Here is an 18,540-nt window from a genome sequence, read left to right on the forward strand (position 1 = left end):
GAGTATAACACAACAGAAGCCGCCTCACAGATACAGAGAAGAAACTGGTGGTTACGGGGTGGGGGGCAATATAGGGGTGGGAGAGTATGAGGCACAAACTATTAGGTATAAAATAAGCTATAAGGATATATTTACAACATGGGGATTATAGCCAATATTTTGTAATAACTGTAAATTGAAAGTAACCTTTAAACATTGTATAAAAATAAAAAATTTTTTTAGAAAAAGAAGAGTCGTGTTTGAAGGTGGCAGTAGTCACATGAGTTCTTAAAATTTTCTTCCAGTTGTCCACACCTTTTTCCTTTGGCCTCTCCTACCCGGCAACAACCCACTCCTTCTCTCACATTCAGCCTACAAAGAACAAGCAGGGTCTCTGAGTAAAGAGGGAAGAGAAAGACCTCAGAGGAAAGAAGGGGAGGAAGACCCATGACAGCCTCAAGAAAATCATGAAAAATGTCCAATTGCTTAAGGATGGCCATTTTAGGAGGCAAATATTGGTTATTTGGAATTCATATGCAAATGAGATGTTGACCCTGTGATGGTGACACTCAGTGTGTGTGTACATATATGTATGTGTATACATATATACATACGTACACACACACACACTCACACACATATATACACACACAGGTCTCTCTCCATCCAACCACTCATACATCAGGATGGGTTCCTCTGGAACATCTCAGCAGTGATCACTGGCTTGTAAGACCAGCTCTGAAAGACATACATGAATAAGGACATCACCGGATAACTGTTCCTGTCAGGATAGCAAATTTCCGCCATGCCTGCATAAAAATGAAAGTAAAACTCAGAAACCAAACAGATATTTTAAAAATCGGTGGAAATCAGCCCTTTTCCTCCTGCCTTCAACGTCCCCTCGTGCTATTCCACACCCTACGAGGCTGGGAATGACTCCTGGCCCCCATGGAGCCATCAGAGCGCCCTAATCCAATTCATCAGGACTACTAATGACTCCTGGCATGGGCATGCAGGCCATATTGCTGAGATTCCAGGAGGCTGGCAGCCCAGCCACACTGGGCAAAGTGTAGTTGATGAGAACTTACATCAAATTTGCACACATTTGCACAGCATGCCAGAAATACTTCTAATCTCAAACAGACGGGACAAGTGGAGAGAAAGTAAAAAGGGTTTGTTGGAGGAGATGACTGAGCTTGGAGAAGGCCCAAAATCTCCTCCCTAGATGACATCTGGCCTTCTGTTTTAATTGCCTTGCTGGTGATCATTAATAAAATGACCACTAGCTTATTTTTCAGGCAGCTGCCTTTGTTTTAAGGTAACTCATTTTTTCTTTTTCTTTTCTCTCTTTTTTTTTTTTTTCTGGACTGTGTGCTTCCTGCAGCAGCAAAGGGCGTTCTGATTAATACGTTTTCCTGCTGGAGGCTAACACGTGTCTTCATACGCCTGGTAAATAACAAGTAATCATGGGTTCCGCATAGGAAATTTACAACCCTGGACTCTGATATGAACCTGTCCAGCAGGAGAGGTAGGTAGGCATGCTGAGCCAGGCTTTAACCCCTTGTTTTCTGAAATGAAAGGGCAGAAACCAAAATGTTTCAGTGCAGGGGAGAAAGACAGGCAAAAGAGCATCAGGACTCACACACCATCTGTACCTTCATAGAGCACTAATGGGGAATAATTACATTGCTCCGGCTGCCCAATGGCTGTGAACCTCTGGAAGTGAGTCTGGTTTCCCAGGCCTTCCCAGCGGCTGTTGTCTGGCACGGGCAAAAGTGGAAAGTCCGAGGCTGAAATGGCTCATTAAAAGAATCTTGAAAAAGAGGGTAGCTCTTTGAATCCTAAAGGCAGTAATGAGTAACTCAGCAGACTGTGCAGAGAAAGCCTTCCCTGGTCCCTAAATTAATTCTCAGTGAGAAGGGATGGAGGAGAAGCAAAGGGGAGAGATGTGAGGACAGGAGGGGAAGAGAGAGGGGAGAGGAGAGAGACAGAAAGTACATACTGTAGCCAGATACTGATAAAACTTCCCCAAGACCGCTTCTCTGGAGGAACTCACCAGCTGCTCCTTAGCAGCAGGAATGTAAAACTGTCAAGAAGTTCCACTTACTACTGGTTGATGAGTCGGCAAGGAAGGTGTGCTCTGTGCACCTTAAGTAGAATTTCAATCCAGCCGGCCCTCTCCGCTGACACTGAGGTCTGCAAAGCAAGCGGATTGGAATGGGCAGGAACAAACAGGCTGATTTTTAAAAGCTGGACCAGGAGACGCAGGTCAAGCAGCCAAGCAAGAGAGGACAGGTCCTGTCCTGTTCTGACCCTGGCAGGGAGCCCCGCCCCAGGGGCTTCCAAATAGAGGTCATGATCTGACCTCTCCAGGCCATCGCAATGCCCATCCAGCTGCGGCCGTCTTCCCAGCACAGGTTGATTCAGATGTCCAGCCACCTGGACAGTGGCTACTGCCATCCTCAACTCCATCCTCAACCCTCTTGACAAATGTGAGGTTTATTTGCACTACTTGGATCCTATTCCTTCTTTAAGACTGAATTTGTCCCAACTTTTCCATGAAGCATTCTAGAAGAATATGCCCCCCACAGCTGGTGACCTCTCCTTACTGATACCCCTGTACCTCCTCACCGGACCATTTATGGTGACCTCCTCCTCATGGCCCTGCTATATGAAAACCCAACAGAGCTGCGGATCACATCCCCTCACACTACCTATAACCTCAGCCTCTTCCCCATCTCACTCCTCTGCAGTCTCAAAAACTCATCCTGGGGCTTCCCTGGTGGCGCAGTGGTTGAGAATCAGCCTGCCAATGCAGGGGACATGGGTTCGAGCCCTGGTCCGGGAAGATCCCACATGCCGCGGAGCAACTAAGCCTGTGCACCACAACTACTGAGCCTGCGCTCTAGAGCCCGCGAGCCACAACTACTGAGCCCATGTGCCACAACTACTGAGCCTGCGCTCTAGAGCCCGCGAGCCACAACTACTGAGCCCATGTGCCACAACTACTGAAGCCTGCACACCTAGAGTCTGTGCTCCGCAACAAGAGAAGCCACCGCGATGAGAAGCTTACGCGCCGCAACGAAGACCCAACACAGCCAAAAATAATAAATAAATAAAATAAATGAAAAAACAACAACTCATCCTGCACAGCTTCCGCTAGTTACCATCCCATCTTTCCCACTACTGATGTATACTCTCACTTCGTTTCAAATGGCATTTGAAGCAACCTGGAAACATGCCTTCAGGATGAGAAAGTAAATATCAGGAAAGAAGGAAATCAGGGAATTAGAAAATAAAGTGAGGAAAAATCAGCTGAAGCTAGGGATGTGTTGAATGTATTCACACAAAAGCATGTGCCTGGGGCTTCCCTGGTGGCGCAGTGGTTGAGAGTCCGCCTGCCGATGCAGGGGACACGGGTTCGTGTCCTGGTCCAGGAAGATCCCACATGCCGCGGAGCGGCCGGGCCCGTGAGCCATGGCCGCTGAGCCTGCGCGTCCGGAGCCTGTGCTCCGCAGAGGGAGAGGCCACAACAGTGAGAGGCCCGCGTACCACAAAAAAAAAAAAAAAAAAAAAAAAAAAGTGCCTGAATGGACGTCCTATCATCTGTTAAAATGGGATGCAAATTTGACTTCATGTTCTAGTGACCAAAGAGAGAGGAAATAATCAGAGGGAATCATGGAACAAGGCACGGTGTCTAGGTGATGGAAACAATTCCCTGGCTCAGGGAAAATCATGCCTGGATTTAAGGCCTGAGGGAAACTTCTCCTCTGGGTCCCATCATTGGAGCCCTGTGTGATGGAGTAATAAAGTGAAGACAGGGATTAATGCCAACATAATGCCTGGCATGACTTAGTGAAGGGGAAACAGAAGGGAACAGACAGGAAAGATGCTTGCCTTCGTGGACCTTGGATTTTACTGGAAAACAGAGAGACAATTAGCGTGTTCATATCATCTTTGTTCAATGGACAGAGAGGGGGTATCTGAGATAGGAGGATGCTCTGGGGCAGATCTCCTTCAGAAGGGTACGAGGCATCAGCCAGGTAAAGACGTGGACCATTTCTGTAACATCCCCTGGTCTGGCCAAATCCAGAGAATCCAAAACCTGATTCAGGGAAACCAAGTCTCTGAGGGCCTGCACCTTGCCTCACCTCTTCAGGATGAAGGTTCTTGGAAGAGTTGCCCACCCGTACTCTCTCCACTCCCCCACCTCCCAGCTGTTCCTCAGCCCCCTGTAACCTGCCTTCCCTGCCCTTCCCCAGGAGAAGCCACCCCAGTCACGCCCCCAGTGAAGCCACATTGCCACCAGAAACACTTGCGGTCTTTATTTGATTGGAAGTGTTGGTGTATTTGTTACTGTTGATCATCCCCTACTTGAAATACCCTCTTCTGGCCTCTGGGATCCCTATTTGTGCCTGGTTTCCCTCCCCCCTCTTCAGGCATCAGTTCTGTAGCCTCCTCTTCTTAAATTTGCTTCTTAAATATCAACCTGCCCTTGAATGTTGTCTTCTCACTTTAGGTCCTCTCCCTGGTGAATGTGACACACCCAATATCTCAAGTGACTCCCACGTCTGTATCTACTTGCACCCTGTACTGCTCCACTGATACTCAGTCCTATGAGGTCAAGGCACCCTCCACTCACCATGTTCAAATGTTACCGTTCCAACCTGATTCTTCCCGCAAATTCCCTACAGGCATGTGACCACCATCTCCTTCACTCCCCAAATCAGAAACCTCAGGCTCATCCTTAACTCCTCCCCCTTACTCTTCCACATATCCAGTTGTGTTGATTCTATCGTCCATATAGATCTCCTATTTATTACTTTCTCTCCATCCCCACTAATGAAAATTGTTTACTGCTGTCAGGCACTGTTCTAAGTGCTCTACTCCTTACACACAACGTCTACACCGGCATGTAATGGAGTCAACGTTCGTTATTAGCCTCTGCAGCCCACAGGGGAGGGGACGGAGGCACAGAGAAGTTGCGTGACTTGCCCCAGGCCACACAGCAAGGAAATGGAAAGCCAGGATTTGGATGCAGACAGTTTCCGACTTCAGGGCCCACCAGATACCACCACTGCTATTTGTCACTTCTCACCCAGATGACTGCAATTCACTTCCTAACCAATCTCCCCCAGCCTCCATTCCTGTCCCCTTCTCCACACCACTGCCCCACAGTGTGATCCATCAAAAACGCAAATCTGAGCTCACCACCCTGTGCTTAAAATCCTGCCATGATTCCCTCTGGCTTGCAAAATAAACTTCAAGCTCTTGGTGGTTTCATGCCACAATCCCACCTCTCCTCCCCTACCGCTCACGTCCATACCCACACACCTATCATGTGCCAGGACTCGTGCTAAGACCTCTGGGCAATGCAAAATGCGGCTCCCAGTGTCAAGAAGATGTTGAAGAAGTAGGCAAACCAAGTGTACAAACGAAAAGTTAAACGTAAGGATTAAGTCCAAGGTTACCATTAAAAAAGAGGCCACGAGGCAGCATAATTTAGCAGTGAGGCGGGCAGACTCTTAAGCCAGACATTTAATGTAAGCGAAACTGTCTCTCCAAAAAGATTTTTTTTCCATCTCAAGCTGGCATTTGTGAATGATCAGCTCAATTCTGGTTTAGTTTGAAAGATACTGTAATATTCCCATATTGTTCCAGTTCAATACTTTTAGGAAATGAATAGGCTTGGTTCTGGTTCGAACTGGCTTATTAGGTGTTGCTGTTTTGAAAAATCCTTGGTTCGGTGCTCAGCTCACTGGGGGAAAAGAAAAAAAAAAAATAAAAACATTAATTTGCGGCTCAGCTTGGTTCAAGGATTGCAAATTAGAGAAGTTGCTTCCAGTCGTGCTTCACACTTGAGCTGACACCCAGTTATGAATTCAGCTGGCAGGCCTGAACTTCCGTGGCCGTGGCCTTCCACAGAGCCTTGCCGGCCTCCAGCCCTCACAGTTTATCCCTGGAGCAGATGTTTGGGAGTCCCCAGCACAACACACCTGGGGGCCTACCATCAGGTAGCTTCCCCTTGGCAAAGGAGGGGCTATGTGGGCTAATAAGAAGCAAACCCCCCGCCTCCCTTGAGACCGGGGCTCCCTCACCTCTTGCAGGCCTCTGCTCCCTTCACCATGCCTCTGAGGCCTCCCGTGAACATCCTTAAAACAGCTCCCCATCCCTCTTGCTACCTCCTGCTCCTACCTCTTTTCCCTGCTTCATTCTTCTCCACAGCATTTACCAGCCACTGATCTACTCTCTATTCTACTGGCGTGTGCTCTGGCTCCCCTCTGGGAGGGACGGATTTCTGTCCATCTTTTTCACTATTATATGCGCCCGCACCCCCGTCTGGACTAGTACCTGGAATATAATAGAAGTCTATTAAATATATGTTAAATATCTAATAAACCCCCTCAGTCTAAATCCAGAGCTTATGATTTCCAAGGAGAAGCAGGATTTGGCCTAAAAACTGGATTTCTATATATTATGAAGGATATCTCACTCCTACTGGGTTTTTCCTTATAATATCCTCTTTCCCTCCTTCTTCTGCATCATCTGGTTGTCTCCAATGCTAGGGTGAAACAAAGCAAAGTATATAAAACCATATACAAGCCCCTGTGTCCCTGTAGTTTGAAGTAAAAGTCTCCCAGGCCTCCCTGAGTCTCAAAGGGCTGACTCAAGGGTTAATGATTAGGCATTTTCACAATATTGATTCTTCCAATCCAAGAACATGGTATATCTCTCCATCTGTTTGCATCATCTTTGATTTGTTTCATCAGTGTTTTATAGTTTTCTGAGCACAGGTCTTTTTGCCTCTTTAGATATTCCTAGGTATTCTGTTCTTTTTGTTGCAGTGGTAAATGGGATTGTTTCCTTAATTTCTCTTTCTGATCTTTCATCGTTAGTGTATAGGAATGCAAGAGATTTCTGTGCATTAATTTTGTATTCTGCTACTTTACCAAATTCATTGATTAGCTCTAGTAGTGTTCTGGTAGCATCTTTAGAAATCTCTATGTATAGTATCATGTCATCTGCAAACAGTCAGTTTTACTGCTTCTTTTCCGATTTGGCTTCCTTTTATTTCTTTTTCTTCTCTGATTACCATGGCTAGGACTTCCAAAAATGTGTTGAATAATAGTGGCGAGAGTGGACATCCTAGTCTTGTTTCTGATCTTAGAGGAAATGCTTTCAGTTTTTCACCATTGAGAATACTGTTTGCTGTGGGTTTGTCGTATATGGCCTTTATTATGTTGAGGTAGGTTCCCTCTGTGCCCACTTTCTGGAGAGCTTTTATCATAAATGGGTGTTGAATTTTCTCAAAAGCTTTTTCTGCATCTATTGAAATGATCATATGGTTTTTATTCTTTAATTTTTTAATATGGTGTATCTCATTGATTGATTTGCGTATATTAAAGAATCCTTGCATCCCTGGGATAAATCCCACTTGATCATGGTGTAGGCTCCTTTTAATGTGTTGTTGGATCCTGTTTGCTAGAATTTTGTTGAGGATTTTTGCGTCTATGTTCATCAGTGGTATTGGTCTGTAATTTTCTTTGTATGTGATATCTTTGTCTGGTTTTAGTATCAGGGTGATGGCGGCCTCGTAGGACAAGTTTGGGAGTGTTCCTCTCTCTGCAATTTTTTGGAAGAGGTTGAGAAGGATGGGCATTAGCTCTTCTCTAAATGTTAGAATTCGCCTGTGAAGCCATCTTGTCCTGGACTTTCATTTGCTGGAAGATTTTTAATTAAGAGTTTCAATTTCATTATTTGTGATTGGTCTGTTTATATTTGCTAATTCTTCCTGGTTCAGTCTTGGAAAGTTGTACCTTTCCAAGAATTTGTCCATTTCTTCCAGGTTGCCCATTTTATTGGCATACATTTGCTTGTAGTAGTCTCTTATGATCTTTTGTATTTCTGCTGTCGGGTGTAATTTCTCCTTTTTCCTTTCTAATTTTATAGATTTGAATCCTCTCCCTTTTTTTCTTGCAATCTACAGATTCAATGCAATCCCCATCAAATTACCAATGGCATTTTTCACAGAATTAGAATAAAAAATTTTACAATTTGTATGGAAACACAAAAGACTCTGAATAGCAAAAGCAATCTTGAAAAAGAAAAACGGAGCTGGAGGAATCAGGCTCCCGGACTTCAAACTATACTACAAAGCTACAGTAATCAAGACAGTATGGTACTGGCACAAAAACAGAACTACAGATCAATGGTACAGGATAGAAAGCCCAGAGATAAACCTACACACATATGGTCACCTAATCTATGACGAAGGAGGCGAGAATATACAAGGGAGAAAAGACAGTCTCTTCAATAAGTGGTGCTGGGAAAACTGGACAGCCCCATGTAAAAGAATGAAATTCGAACACTACCAACACCATACACAAAAATAAACTCAAAATGGATTAAAGACCTAAACATAAGACCAGACACTATAAAAAATCTCTTAGAGGACAACATATGAACAACACTCTTTGACATAAATCACAGCAAGATCTTGTTTGACCCACCTTCTAGAGTAATGAAAATAAAAACAAAAATAAACAAATGGGGCCTAATGAAACTCAAACTTTTGCACAGCAAAGGAAACCATAAACAAGACGAAAACACAGCCTTCAGAATGGGAGAAAATATTTGCAAATGAAGCAACTGACAAAGGATTAATCTCCAAAATATAAAAGCAGCTCATGCAGCTCAATATCACAAAAACAAACAACCCAATCAAAAAATGGCAGAAGACATAAATAGACATTCCTCGAAAGAAGACATACAGATGGCCAAGAGGCACATGAAAAGATGCTCAACATCACTAATAATTAGAGAAATGCAAATCAAAACTACAGTGAGCTATCACCTCACATCGGTCAGAATGGCCATCATCAAAAAATCTACAAACAATAAATGCTGGAGAGCGTGTGAAGAAAAGGGAACCCTCTTGCACTGTTGGTGGGAATGTAAATTGATGCAGCCACTATGAAGGACAGTATGGATGTTCCTTAAAAAACACTGCAGCACTATTTACAATGGCCAGGACATGGAAACAACCTAAATGTACATCGAAAGATGAAAGGATAAAGACGATGTGGTACATATATACAATGGAATATTACTCAGCGGTGAAAAGGAACAAAGCTGGGTCATTTGTAGAGATGTGGATGGACCTAGAGTCTGTCATACAGAGTGAAGTCAGAAAGAGAAAAATAAATATCGTATATTAACATGTATATATGGAATTTAGAAAAGAATGGTACAGATGAACCTATTTGCTGGGCAGGAATAGAGACGCAGACACAGAGAATGGACATGTGGACACAGGGGTGGTGGGGGAGGAGTGGGGAGGGGAGGTGGGATGAATTGGGAGATTAGGATTGACATATATACACTACCATGTGCAAAACAGATAGCTAGTGGGAACCTGCTGTATAGTGCAGGGAGCTCAGCTCAGTGCTCTGTGATGACCTAGATGGGTGAGATGGTGGGGGAAGTGGGAGGGAGGCCCAAGAGGGAAGGAATATATGTATACATATAGCTGATTCATTTCATTGTACAGCAGAAACTTACACAACATTGTAAAGAAACTATACACCAATTAAAAAAAAAAAAAAAGAGGGTTTCCTGGTGGTGCAGTGGTTGAGAGTCCACCTGCCAATGCAGGGGACACGTGTTCGTGCCCCGGTCCGGGAAGATCCCACATGCCGTGGAGCGGCTGGGCCTGTGAGCCATGGCCGCTGAGCCTCTGCATCCAGAGCCTGTGTTCCGCAACGGGAGAGGCCACAAGAGTGAGAGGCCCGCGTACCGCCAAAAAAAAAAAAAAAAAAGAGTTAATGATTAGGAAACATGAAGATATAGAAACAAAGAATAGCTGCTGGGCTGGGAAACTGATAATGATTTAGACTATAAATCTGCCACATAGCAGGTTCCTTGAAAGATGTAAATAAAAGCCTGACACACATTCCTAGGTTGTTTTTACAGGAAGCAGAGCCCCACCAGATGAAAACTGCTGACCACAAGCACATAGACCCTAGACTGGTTGAAACCCGAAGGTTGATGATGCTCGAAACTTCACCTTGATGCCGACCAACCTGATAATTGTGCACGAGCTCATCACGCACCCTGCAGCCCCCTCCCTCACACTGACTGCCTTTAAAACCCCTTCCCTGAAAGACATCAGGGAGTTCGGGTCTTTTGAGTATAAGCTGCCCATTCTCCTTGCTTGGTGCCCTGCAATAAATGCTGTACTTTCCATCACCACAACCTGGCATCAGCAGACTGGCTTTACTGCACACAGGGGAGTGGACCCAAATTTGGTTAGGTAATATATATGCATTAACAAGCTGCCTCCTTCTCCTCCAGCCTTCCATTTGTCTGTCTGTCTGTCTGTCTCTCTCTCTCTCCTTCCTTTGAGAGGATGAGTTGCATTGTCTCTTCCCAGCTAAAGGGAAAGCCTTTGCACCTGTCTCATCACAGACTCTCCCTTGGGGTCTCAGTAGAGATACCCCTCTGCCTCCAAGCTCTGGGGCTTGTGTCCAGAGGGATTTGGGTCTGCGCGTCTTCTACCTTCTGAAGTACCTTTTTGGCTTCCAGTCAGATTTGGTTTACGTTTGTATTAAAAATTGCAAAAATATATAGCATTCCTAACATGGTAAAATGGCTTGCACTGTAGCATACATATACAAGAAAAGAATATGACAAGAATTAGAAGAAAGATTTGATCCACCTGGTAACAATACTGTTATTTTTAATGATTATTAATCCAATAAAAGTGCCTCACTCCCTCCTTCCCATCCACGCCGCTCCCACACACACTGAATGGTGCCCCTTGCCCAATACATGCCACAGTGTCATGGTGATGAGCCATTGGGAAGTCCATGGAGCTCTCTAAAATGTTCATCCTAAAGTCCTTGGGGAAATTAAGAATATAACCACACAGTCAAGGAAATCCATAAGAGGGGAGTAATTTATCTACTTACCATTTGGTTTCCCTGCTGGAAAGCAAATAGAAACTAAAAATGGGTGGATCTTTAGAAAGGTATATCTTTTTTTTCTCTAGCTATTTTTATTTTATTTATCTTTGGTGTTACATTTTCACTGGGATGTGTTGAGGAGTGGATTTTTTTATTTGACCTTCTTCAGATTTGATGGGTTTCCTGAATCAGTTTAATTTCATCAATTTGGGAAACGTCTCAGCCATTAATTACCTCTTTCAATACTGCCTTTTTTCCGATATTGTCTTTTCTCCTGAAATTCTCATTCTGTGCTCTATGGCTCCTAATTTCCCATTTTTCCCTCTCTTTCCCTCTTGGGACTGCATTATGAATAACTTCTTTAAATTTATTTCAGCTGACTCAACTTCTTTTCATCTATGTCTAATTGGCTATTAAATTGCTAAATACAATAGTGAAATCTTGACTATGATCACTTTCACCTCGAAAATTATTTGGTTCTTCGTCAAATCTGCCCGATCATGTAAAATCTCATGTCCGTTTCTTATCTTCTATGTCACTTTGTTTATAACTTGAAACTCATTATTTTATAACCTGTGTCTTATATGCCAATCACTGTGGATATGCTTCAGCTATTACTTTTCAGCCTCTCTCAGTGCTTTGTTTCCATATACGGTTTTATCACTTTTTTTCTAAGTTCCTTTTTTCCCCCCAGAACATTATCTGGGAGAATTCCTTGAGGCCTGGGTTACGGGTGAGTTCCTCCAGAGAAGATTTGTTTCCTTTTGTCATGTGCCTGGGGTACAACCAACCTGGACTTCAGCTTACAACTCAATTTTCCACCTGAGGTTTTTCAAACCATCCATACAGTGTGATTTCAGGCTACAAACCTATGTGCGGGCATTTGGGTATATGAACTCTCATGTGAGAATATTTCCCTTCCATTCAGAATTAAGGGTGGAGACGGCCAATGTCCTTTGCCATCCCCTGGGGCTTTTACCCACTTCATCCTTACTCTGAGGATATAGCTATTTGGGATCCTAACTTAATGTAACTTGGGAGAGAGCCAGGGCCTCCAGATAGACTTCCATTTTGGACAGACCAACTGAACCTCCCATTTGGGGCTTTTTTGTCTGTCTCCCATGGCTACACAAACCAATGGTTAAGCTCACCTGACCCAGCAAATGCCTGCAAGGGCTCACGACACCTCTGTGATACCCATTTTCATTTAGTCCATGGCTTCTACTTTTATCATCAATGCCTTTTGAAATATCTGTAAGTGGTTTAGCCAGCATTTTTTACTTTTAAGCAGGAAAGCTGTCATCAGGGTTTCTAGTCTGCTAAACAGCTGGATAAGGAAGACACAGAATTCTCTTTACCCCATAGCCCCAGGGACGTGTTAACATCCTGCAATTGGCCGGAGGCTTGTTCACTGGAATATCGGCCTCTGGGGCTGGCCACGTGCCTGTAGCTGGTGCAACACACCAGTGATCATGAGTGAAGGAGAAACTGTACTGCAAAGTACATTTTTAGCTTTAGAGAGTTACTTAAGGGACTGAAGATGGGCCATTAACCCAGGCAGGACCCAGGGCCTGCATTATGTATTCAGTTCCTCCGGGTTAAGTGTACGGGGCTGAGTGGAGACATTCCTATCAAGGTCAGGAAAAGCTCCTACACTCTGGTCCTTCAACTAACAAAACGGCATCTGATATACTATGTGGATTCCCAGGACAGCATATTCAGTCTGAGCATTTTGCAGTAGCCTCTATCCAAAGTAACCAGGAAGGTTGTTATTCCTGCTCCAGGAAGCAACTGTCCAGAGACTGCAGGCCTTCTTGAGGTGTGTGTGTCCTACGTCCTGGGAGAGAATGCAGGGCTAGAATTCTCATGACAGTTTGGAGCCTTTGGTGATATCCAAATGGGGAAAAGACGGAAGGGCAACCAGGTCCTGGAGTAAAACTGAGACAGGCTGGGACCCTTTGCAGCAGTGCTTGCACCTGGACAGATATCTCCTCAAGCAATAAAATACAAAGAAACTATATGGGACTAAAAATAACTACATGCATGCACAGCTGGGGCAAATTATGGACAAGAAGATACAAAAAGACCAAAAAACCCAACTACCACTTCTGAAGAGCCGGGAGCAAAAGCAGGGTACCGGGCATTCTGCACACAACACCGCCAAAGGGGTGGGCAAAACACCTAAGCCACTCCTCTGACATGACCTCTGGACCCAGCCCTACCCTCGCCCCTACCCTCACCCCATATAAGGAATCAGCTCATCCCCCATTGTGGAGGGAGTGAGGGAACCTGTTACTTGTTTTCATTCCCTCCTGCTGCAGCAGGGGTCTCAATAAAGCCTTGCCTGAATTACTTGTCCGGCCTCTTATCAATTTCTATTCCTCTCATCAATTTAAGGAAGGCCAAGACCCCTGGTCGGTATCAAAACAATGCCAGCAAGGCTGAGGGTTAGATATCTTTTTGAGAAACATATCAGCCTGTTATTGGGCTCTGGTGTAAGACCCAAAGGCTGACATGAGCCGTACAACCATGGGACCAGAACTGCCAATCACCGCCTGAGAAATTGAGAGAGACTTCTATCGCAACATGGAGGGGGCCCAGCAGAGCTCCATCATTACGTGGAGGTAAAACCAACGTGGAGGGCTGCCCAGACTCCTGACGTCTGCGCCACACCCACTATTGAGCTGGGTGAGGCAGAGGACTGGACATAAGTGTGGGCCATAACCCACAGGTTTCCAGACGGCTTGGAGCCGACCTTGTACCTTAGCTGTTCCAAATGTCCCCCATACATCCCACCCTAAATATCCAGTACCGATCAACCTGTGTGACAACAACAACAACAGTAATATTTGACACATCCTATATGCTACTTACATTCTACTGCTGTTCTGACCACATTTAGTCCTTATAATAATTTTATATGGTTGTATTAGTATTTCCTTTATCTTATAGATAAGAAACAGGGTCACAAAGAGCTTAAAAAACTTATTCAAGATGATACAACTCGTATGGGATGGAGTTCATATTCCAACCCGGGCAATCTGGTTCCTGAGTCTGTACTTTCAATTGCCACACTTATTCTGCCGTGCAGCATGCGGGGATGTTCTTGTCAAGCTAAATGCTGTGTGTAAGATAACCGTAGGTTAAATAGTCACTAAGCACTTACACTGTATTTCTTTTTACAGGGTACGTGGACAAGGTTCAATTCTGTTAAAGCAAGATAAAGCACAGGAGGAGAAATTGGCATTGTTATAAACTATTTTGGCTCCATCTGATTTGTGAACGATTGCTAACAAAGAATCAAGGGCAATACAATTGGGAACCTTGGAAATATAGGTTCACTGGCACCCAAAAGGTGTTAACAGTCTGGCATCAAAATATAGGTGTTTCCAAAGATTTTGAGGAGTGTAAATCAATACATAGCATACTAGTCTCCAAAGACGGCCATGATTCCTCACCCTCCCACACCTATATCCTATTTCCCCTCTCCCTGAATCTGGCCTGGCCTTTTACTTGCTTTGAAGTGATACTACGCATAAGCCTTAAAAAAAGGGCTGACAACGTTCACCTTTGTACTCTTGGAAGCTAGCCATCCTCTAAGAAGCCCAGCTATCCTGAGATCACCATGCTGTGAGGAAGACCAGGCTAGCCAAGTGGAAAAGGCATACGGAGGCACCAGACACGTGAGAGAAACCTTCTTGGGCCTCTAGCCTAACCCAGCTGCTAGCTAACTGCAGCTAAGTGGCACCATGATGGGGCAGACAAATCACCATCCAAGCCCTGCCCAGGATGCAGAATCAGGAGAAATAAGAAACTGTGCTTGGGCTTCCCTGGTGGCGCAGTGGTTGAGAGTCTGCCTGCCGATGCAGGGGACACGGGTTCGTGCCCCGGTCCGGGAAGATCCCACATGCCGCGGAGCGGCTGGGCCCGTGAGCCATGGCCGCTGAGCCTGCGCGTCCGGAGCCTGTGCTCCGCAACGGGAGAGGCCACAACAGTGAGAGGCCCGCGTACCGCAAAAAAAAAAAAAAAGAAACTGTGCTTGTCTCAAGGCCCTAAGTTTTAGAGTGGTCTGTTACACAGCAACAGATAACCAAAATACATAGATTAATGTGACAATATATAGTATAGCTTGTCAAATCTGCTGGAGGCACGTTGTATGTGAATCGCAACAGGAGAAAGCTGGTAGCTCAAATAAAGGTAGGAGAATAAAAACTGAGGTGCTCTCGGTTTAGTCCTAGAAAACTAACTTTGTAAAATGATCATCATACTGAAAATGTAGAAATGAATGAATGCCTGGCATAAAAACTCCTGCCCCATTCTAGAACTAAGCACTGCTGTAACTGGAGCTACCCGCCTGCCCCAGGATACTGCCCTGTGCCACCCCAGGCCTGGGCTCCAGTCTCTCTTTCATGAAAGAAAACCCAGTGACTTCTAAAAATAAGGATATATCTGTGATTCTGGATCTCAGGGAGGGAAAGGCATGCCAGAGACATCTTGTGAATGAGGCGTTTATGGGCACCAAAAAGAGACACATTGAGTGTAAAAACCTGTGAACGCTAGGTCAAGAGGAGTTGAAGAAAAAATCCTCATGTCCGCAAGGCTGAGAGGAAGAAAAGGACATAGGTCAAATATTAAGGCCTGGACCTAATCAGTTAATTGCAGGCTGCAAACAGAGGCAGATGGGCAGGCAAAGGGGCTGAGCACTGACCCCCACTTGAGACACTGGTAGAGGTCAATGCACATCCACTGTTCAGGGAAAAACAACACTGAGAGAAGAATCAATGTCCAGTCTAGAGAGATGTCCAGCTTCCCCTCGCTGTGGCCTTGCTGCTCTGTGTGTCATTTTCACGGGCTTAAATAAGGCAATCTCTCCTGGCCTGGATGCTGTAATTACAGCTTTCATCTGCAGGGAAGCGCTTCCTGACAAGGTCACGAGGAAGGCCTGGTAGGGTGAGCTGTAGCTGGGGCACTGCTTTGAGTATCGTATTCTTACCCAAGGTTGAGCAGTGGAGTGAAGGAAGTTAGATAGGCACTGCATCCAAAGATACCCTGACTTTCATTTTAGTGCTTCCCTTTGACTTGTCCCATTTCACCCATTTTCTGTACACAGTAACTCAGTGGCTCCTTTTTAACCCATACTTAACTTGATAATGACTGTAAATGGAGGATAATTTTCCACGGGAGATATTCCATCAAAACGCAATGAAATAAGTCACCATTATATCACTCCTTGCATCAATCCATTTCCGCTACCTAATTGATGCTCTGCTTCAACATCTTCAACCTGTTGTTAGGTGCGAATCTAAAAATGGCTTGCCTGTGATTGCGAAGGGCATATCTGATTTTGTTTTTTATTTCGATGACATCTGCTGTTCTGTCTGCTCTATCATTATTTTCTAATATTCTGATTCTCAGAGGAGCAGAGAATCTCACTTTGTCCTTTAACAAGTGAAAAACTGAACCATTCAATGCAGGGAGCTAAAGAATGGCCTTTGCACTTTCTCTCCCCATCCTCTTGCCTCTTTGTTAGGCTATTAAAGAATTAATAAGAAAGTCGTTCTCTGCTGGTCATCCATAAGGAAATGCAGGTAGTCCTTGGAGTGAAGTGGGTTTTCCGAGTTTGCCTAGAGAGGACTGTGGACAGTCCATTGCCAGTCGAGGGAGTAGGGGAGTCCTGAGCATCCTTTATCTACTTCTCTCCTCCATCTTTAATGTTTGATGGCAAAAAATGAGGAAATCCAGAATATAGGGGAGATGAGAGAGCCAAGAGAGGAAGTACAGCCAAATGGAAGGAAATTGGGTGTTGGAGGTGGATACACCTGGGTTCAAATTCCAGTTCTGCAGCTCACCAGCTGTGCGTACTTACTCAACATCTCTGAGCCTCAATTCTCTCTCCAGTAAAATAATTTTAGTTTCAGAACTGCTTTGAGAAGTAAATACTTTATTGAAAGTGTTCAGCCCTCAGTAAATGGAGCTACCATTATTATAATAATTATGACAGACATCAAGGCCACGTTCATTTATCACCAAAGAACTGTAGGATTATGTCTCTATTCTCCATGTACCTCGAAACGTTTTCTACACTTCCTGCCTTCACTCCCTAACACCGCACGCTCTACAATACTATGCTTATCTTCCTGCTTGTGAAAGATCGAAATGACTTGGAACAAAGTCAACAGAAAGTACATATTTAGAAATTCACATATATACTTAGTGGGCAAATTAGTCATAGTCAAACTCACAGGCTCCTTATAACATTTCTGAAGGGAATTGGTCGAGATGTATCAAATGCCCTTACAAGTATATGCTGTCTGACACAGACATTCTATTTGGGGATGGGGGTTGGGGGAGGAGTACCATCTTTAATAGCTGAAACAAGTGCTTCCAAAAATAAACCACTTTTTAAAATTAAAATTTTCCAAAATATGTTAAATAAATATCATAATTCAATCGACAAATTTGCTCTTGGGTCACTATTTTTTAAATAGCAAATTAGTTATTCTCTAAGAGAGGAGTACACAGGCTTCAGTGTTTATGTGAAGCAGATACTAGAAATCTCTATTCATACAAAAATCCATGTACGTTATACACGTCCATTTATAAAAAATGTTCTGCAAGCTTTCCAAAACTCCCAATTATTTGAGAGAAAAAGGTGATGAAGCTTCTTGGCACCAAATTCTAGAAGTTAGTCACAAATTTCTTTTTAAGCTTGCCAGAGTGAAGCTGGCACATAGGTCTCTATGTCAGACATCCTTTTTTTTTTTTTTTGCGGTACGCAGGACTCTCACTGTTGTGGCCTATCCCGTTGCAGAGCACAGGCTCTGGACGCGCAGGCTCAGCGGCCACGGCTCTCGGGCCCAGCCGCTCCACAGCATGTGGGATGCTCCCGGACCGGGGCACGAACCCGTGTCCCCTGCATTGGCAGGCGGACTCTCAACCACTGCGCCACCAGGGAAGCCCCCAGACATCCTATTTTTAAGGGGTGTATGCTAAGGAACTATTAATGGACATAAACAAAAATTAAGTTATAAGACTGTTTACACATTTATTCTTAATGATTAGGGTGGTAATATTCTTTATTGCCCAAACCTGGTCACTTTTGAGATCAAGAGGAAATGCCATTAATCATCAAGCCAGGGGATAGCAGGGATAAACCAACAGTGCCGAACAGAAGCAATCTAAATGTCCAGCAGGGAGGATTAGGAAAATAATAACCACGTAACATTCTTAAAAAAATATTAAAAGAGAAAATTCAGCCATATGGAAAGGTGTACCTGATATATTAATAGAAAAAAATCAGATTGCAAACTAATACGTACAGTATGGTAACACTAAAAATACACACACTCGCAAGCACAGACCCATTCCCCACAATACGAGAGAGACAGTGGTAACAGGAGTTAGCAGTTACTCCTGGGTGGTGGGAATTGGGGCCATTTCTATCCATCATGAACGTGTATTACATTCGCAATTTCAGAAAAAAGTTATTTACAATTTCTTTTAGTCAGGTATTGTCTTGAAAGCTCTTGTCTCAGAAAGTAACCCGTCCTCCAAAGCCTAAGGTGAATTTCCTAAGAATTTGAGCCTTTCGAGGGCC

The 18,540-nt window shown here is 44.3% G+C and overlaps 2 protein-coding genes across 7 annotated transcripts in view; both read right to left on the reverse strand.

Moving 5' to 3' along the window:
- GPR39 (G protein-coupled receptor 39) overlaps positions 1–18,540 on the reverse strand; it is a 247,336-nt gene that overhangs the window by 141,900 nt on the left and 86,896 nt on the right. The window lies entirely within an intron of this gene.
- The window catches only part of SLC35F5 (solute carrier family 35 member F5), a 280,557-nt gene that overhangs the window by 46,572 nt on the left and 215,445 nt on the right, over positions 1–18,540 (reverse strand). For all 6 annotated transcript variants that reach the window (XM_089916890.1, XM_089916889.1, XM_089916888.1 and 3 more), the window contains one exon: positions 1–18,540. This exon is cut by the window's left edge and continues 46,572 nt beyond it; it is cut by the window's right edge and continues 9,645 nt beyond it. The gene's annotated coding sequence lies outside the window, so the exon portion shown is untranslated.

The sequence above is a fragment of the Delphinapterus leucas genome, chromosome 8, assembly GCF_059928025.1.
Source record: "Delphinapterus leucas isolate spDelLeu-1000000601 "Yukka" chromosome 8, BTC_Dleu_Yukka2, whole genome shotgun sequence".
Lineage (NCBI taxonomy): Eukaryota > Metazoa > Chordata > Mammalia > Artiodactyla > Monodontidae > Delphinapterus > Delphinapterus leucas.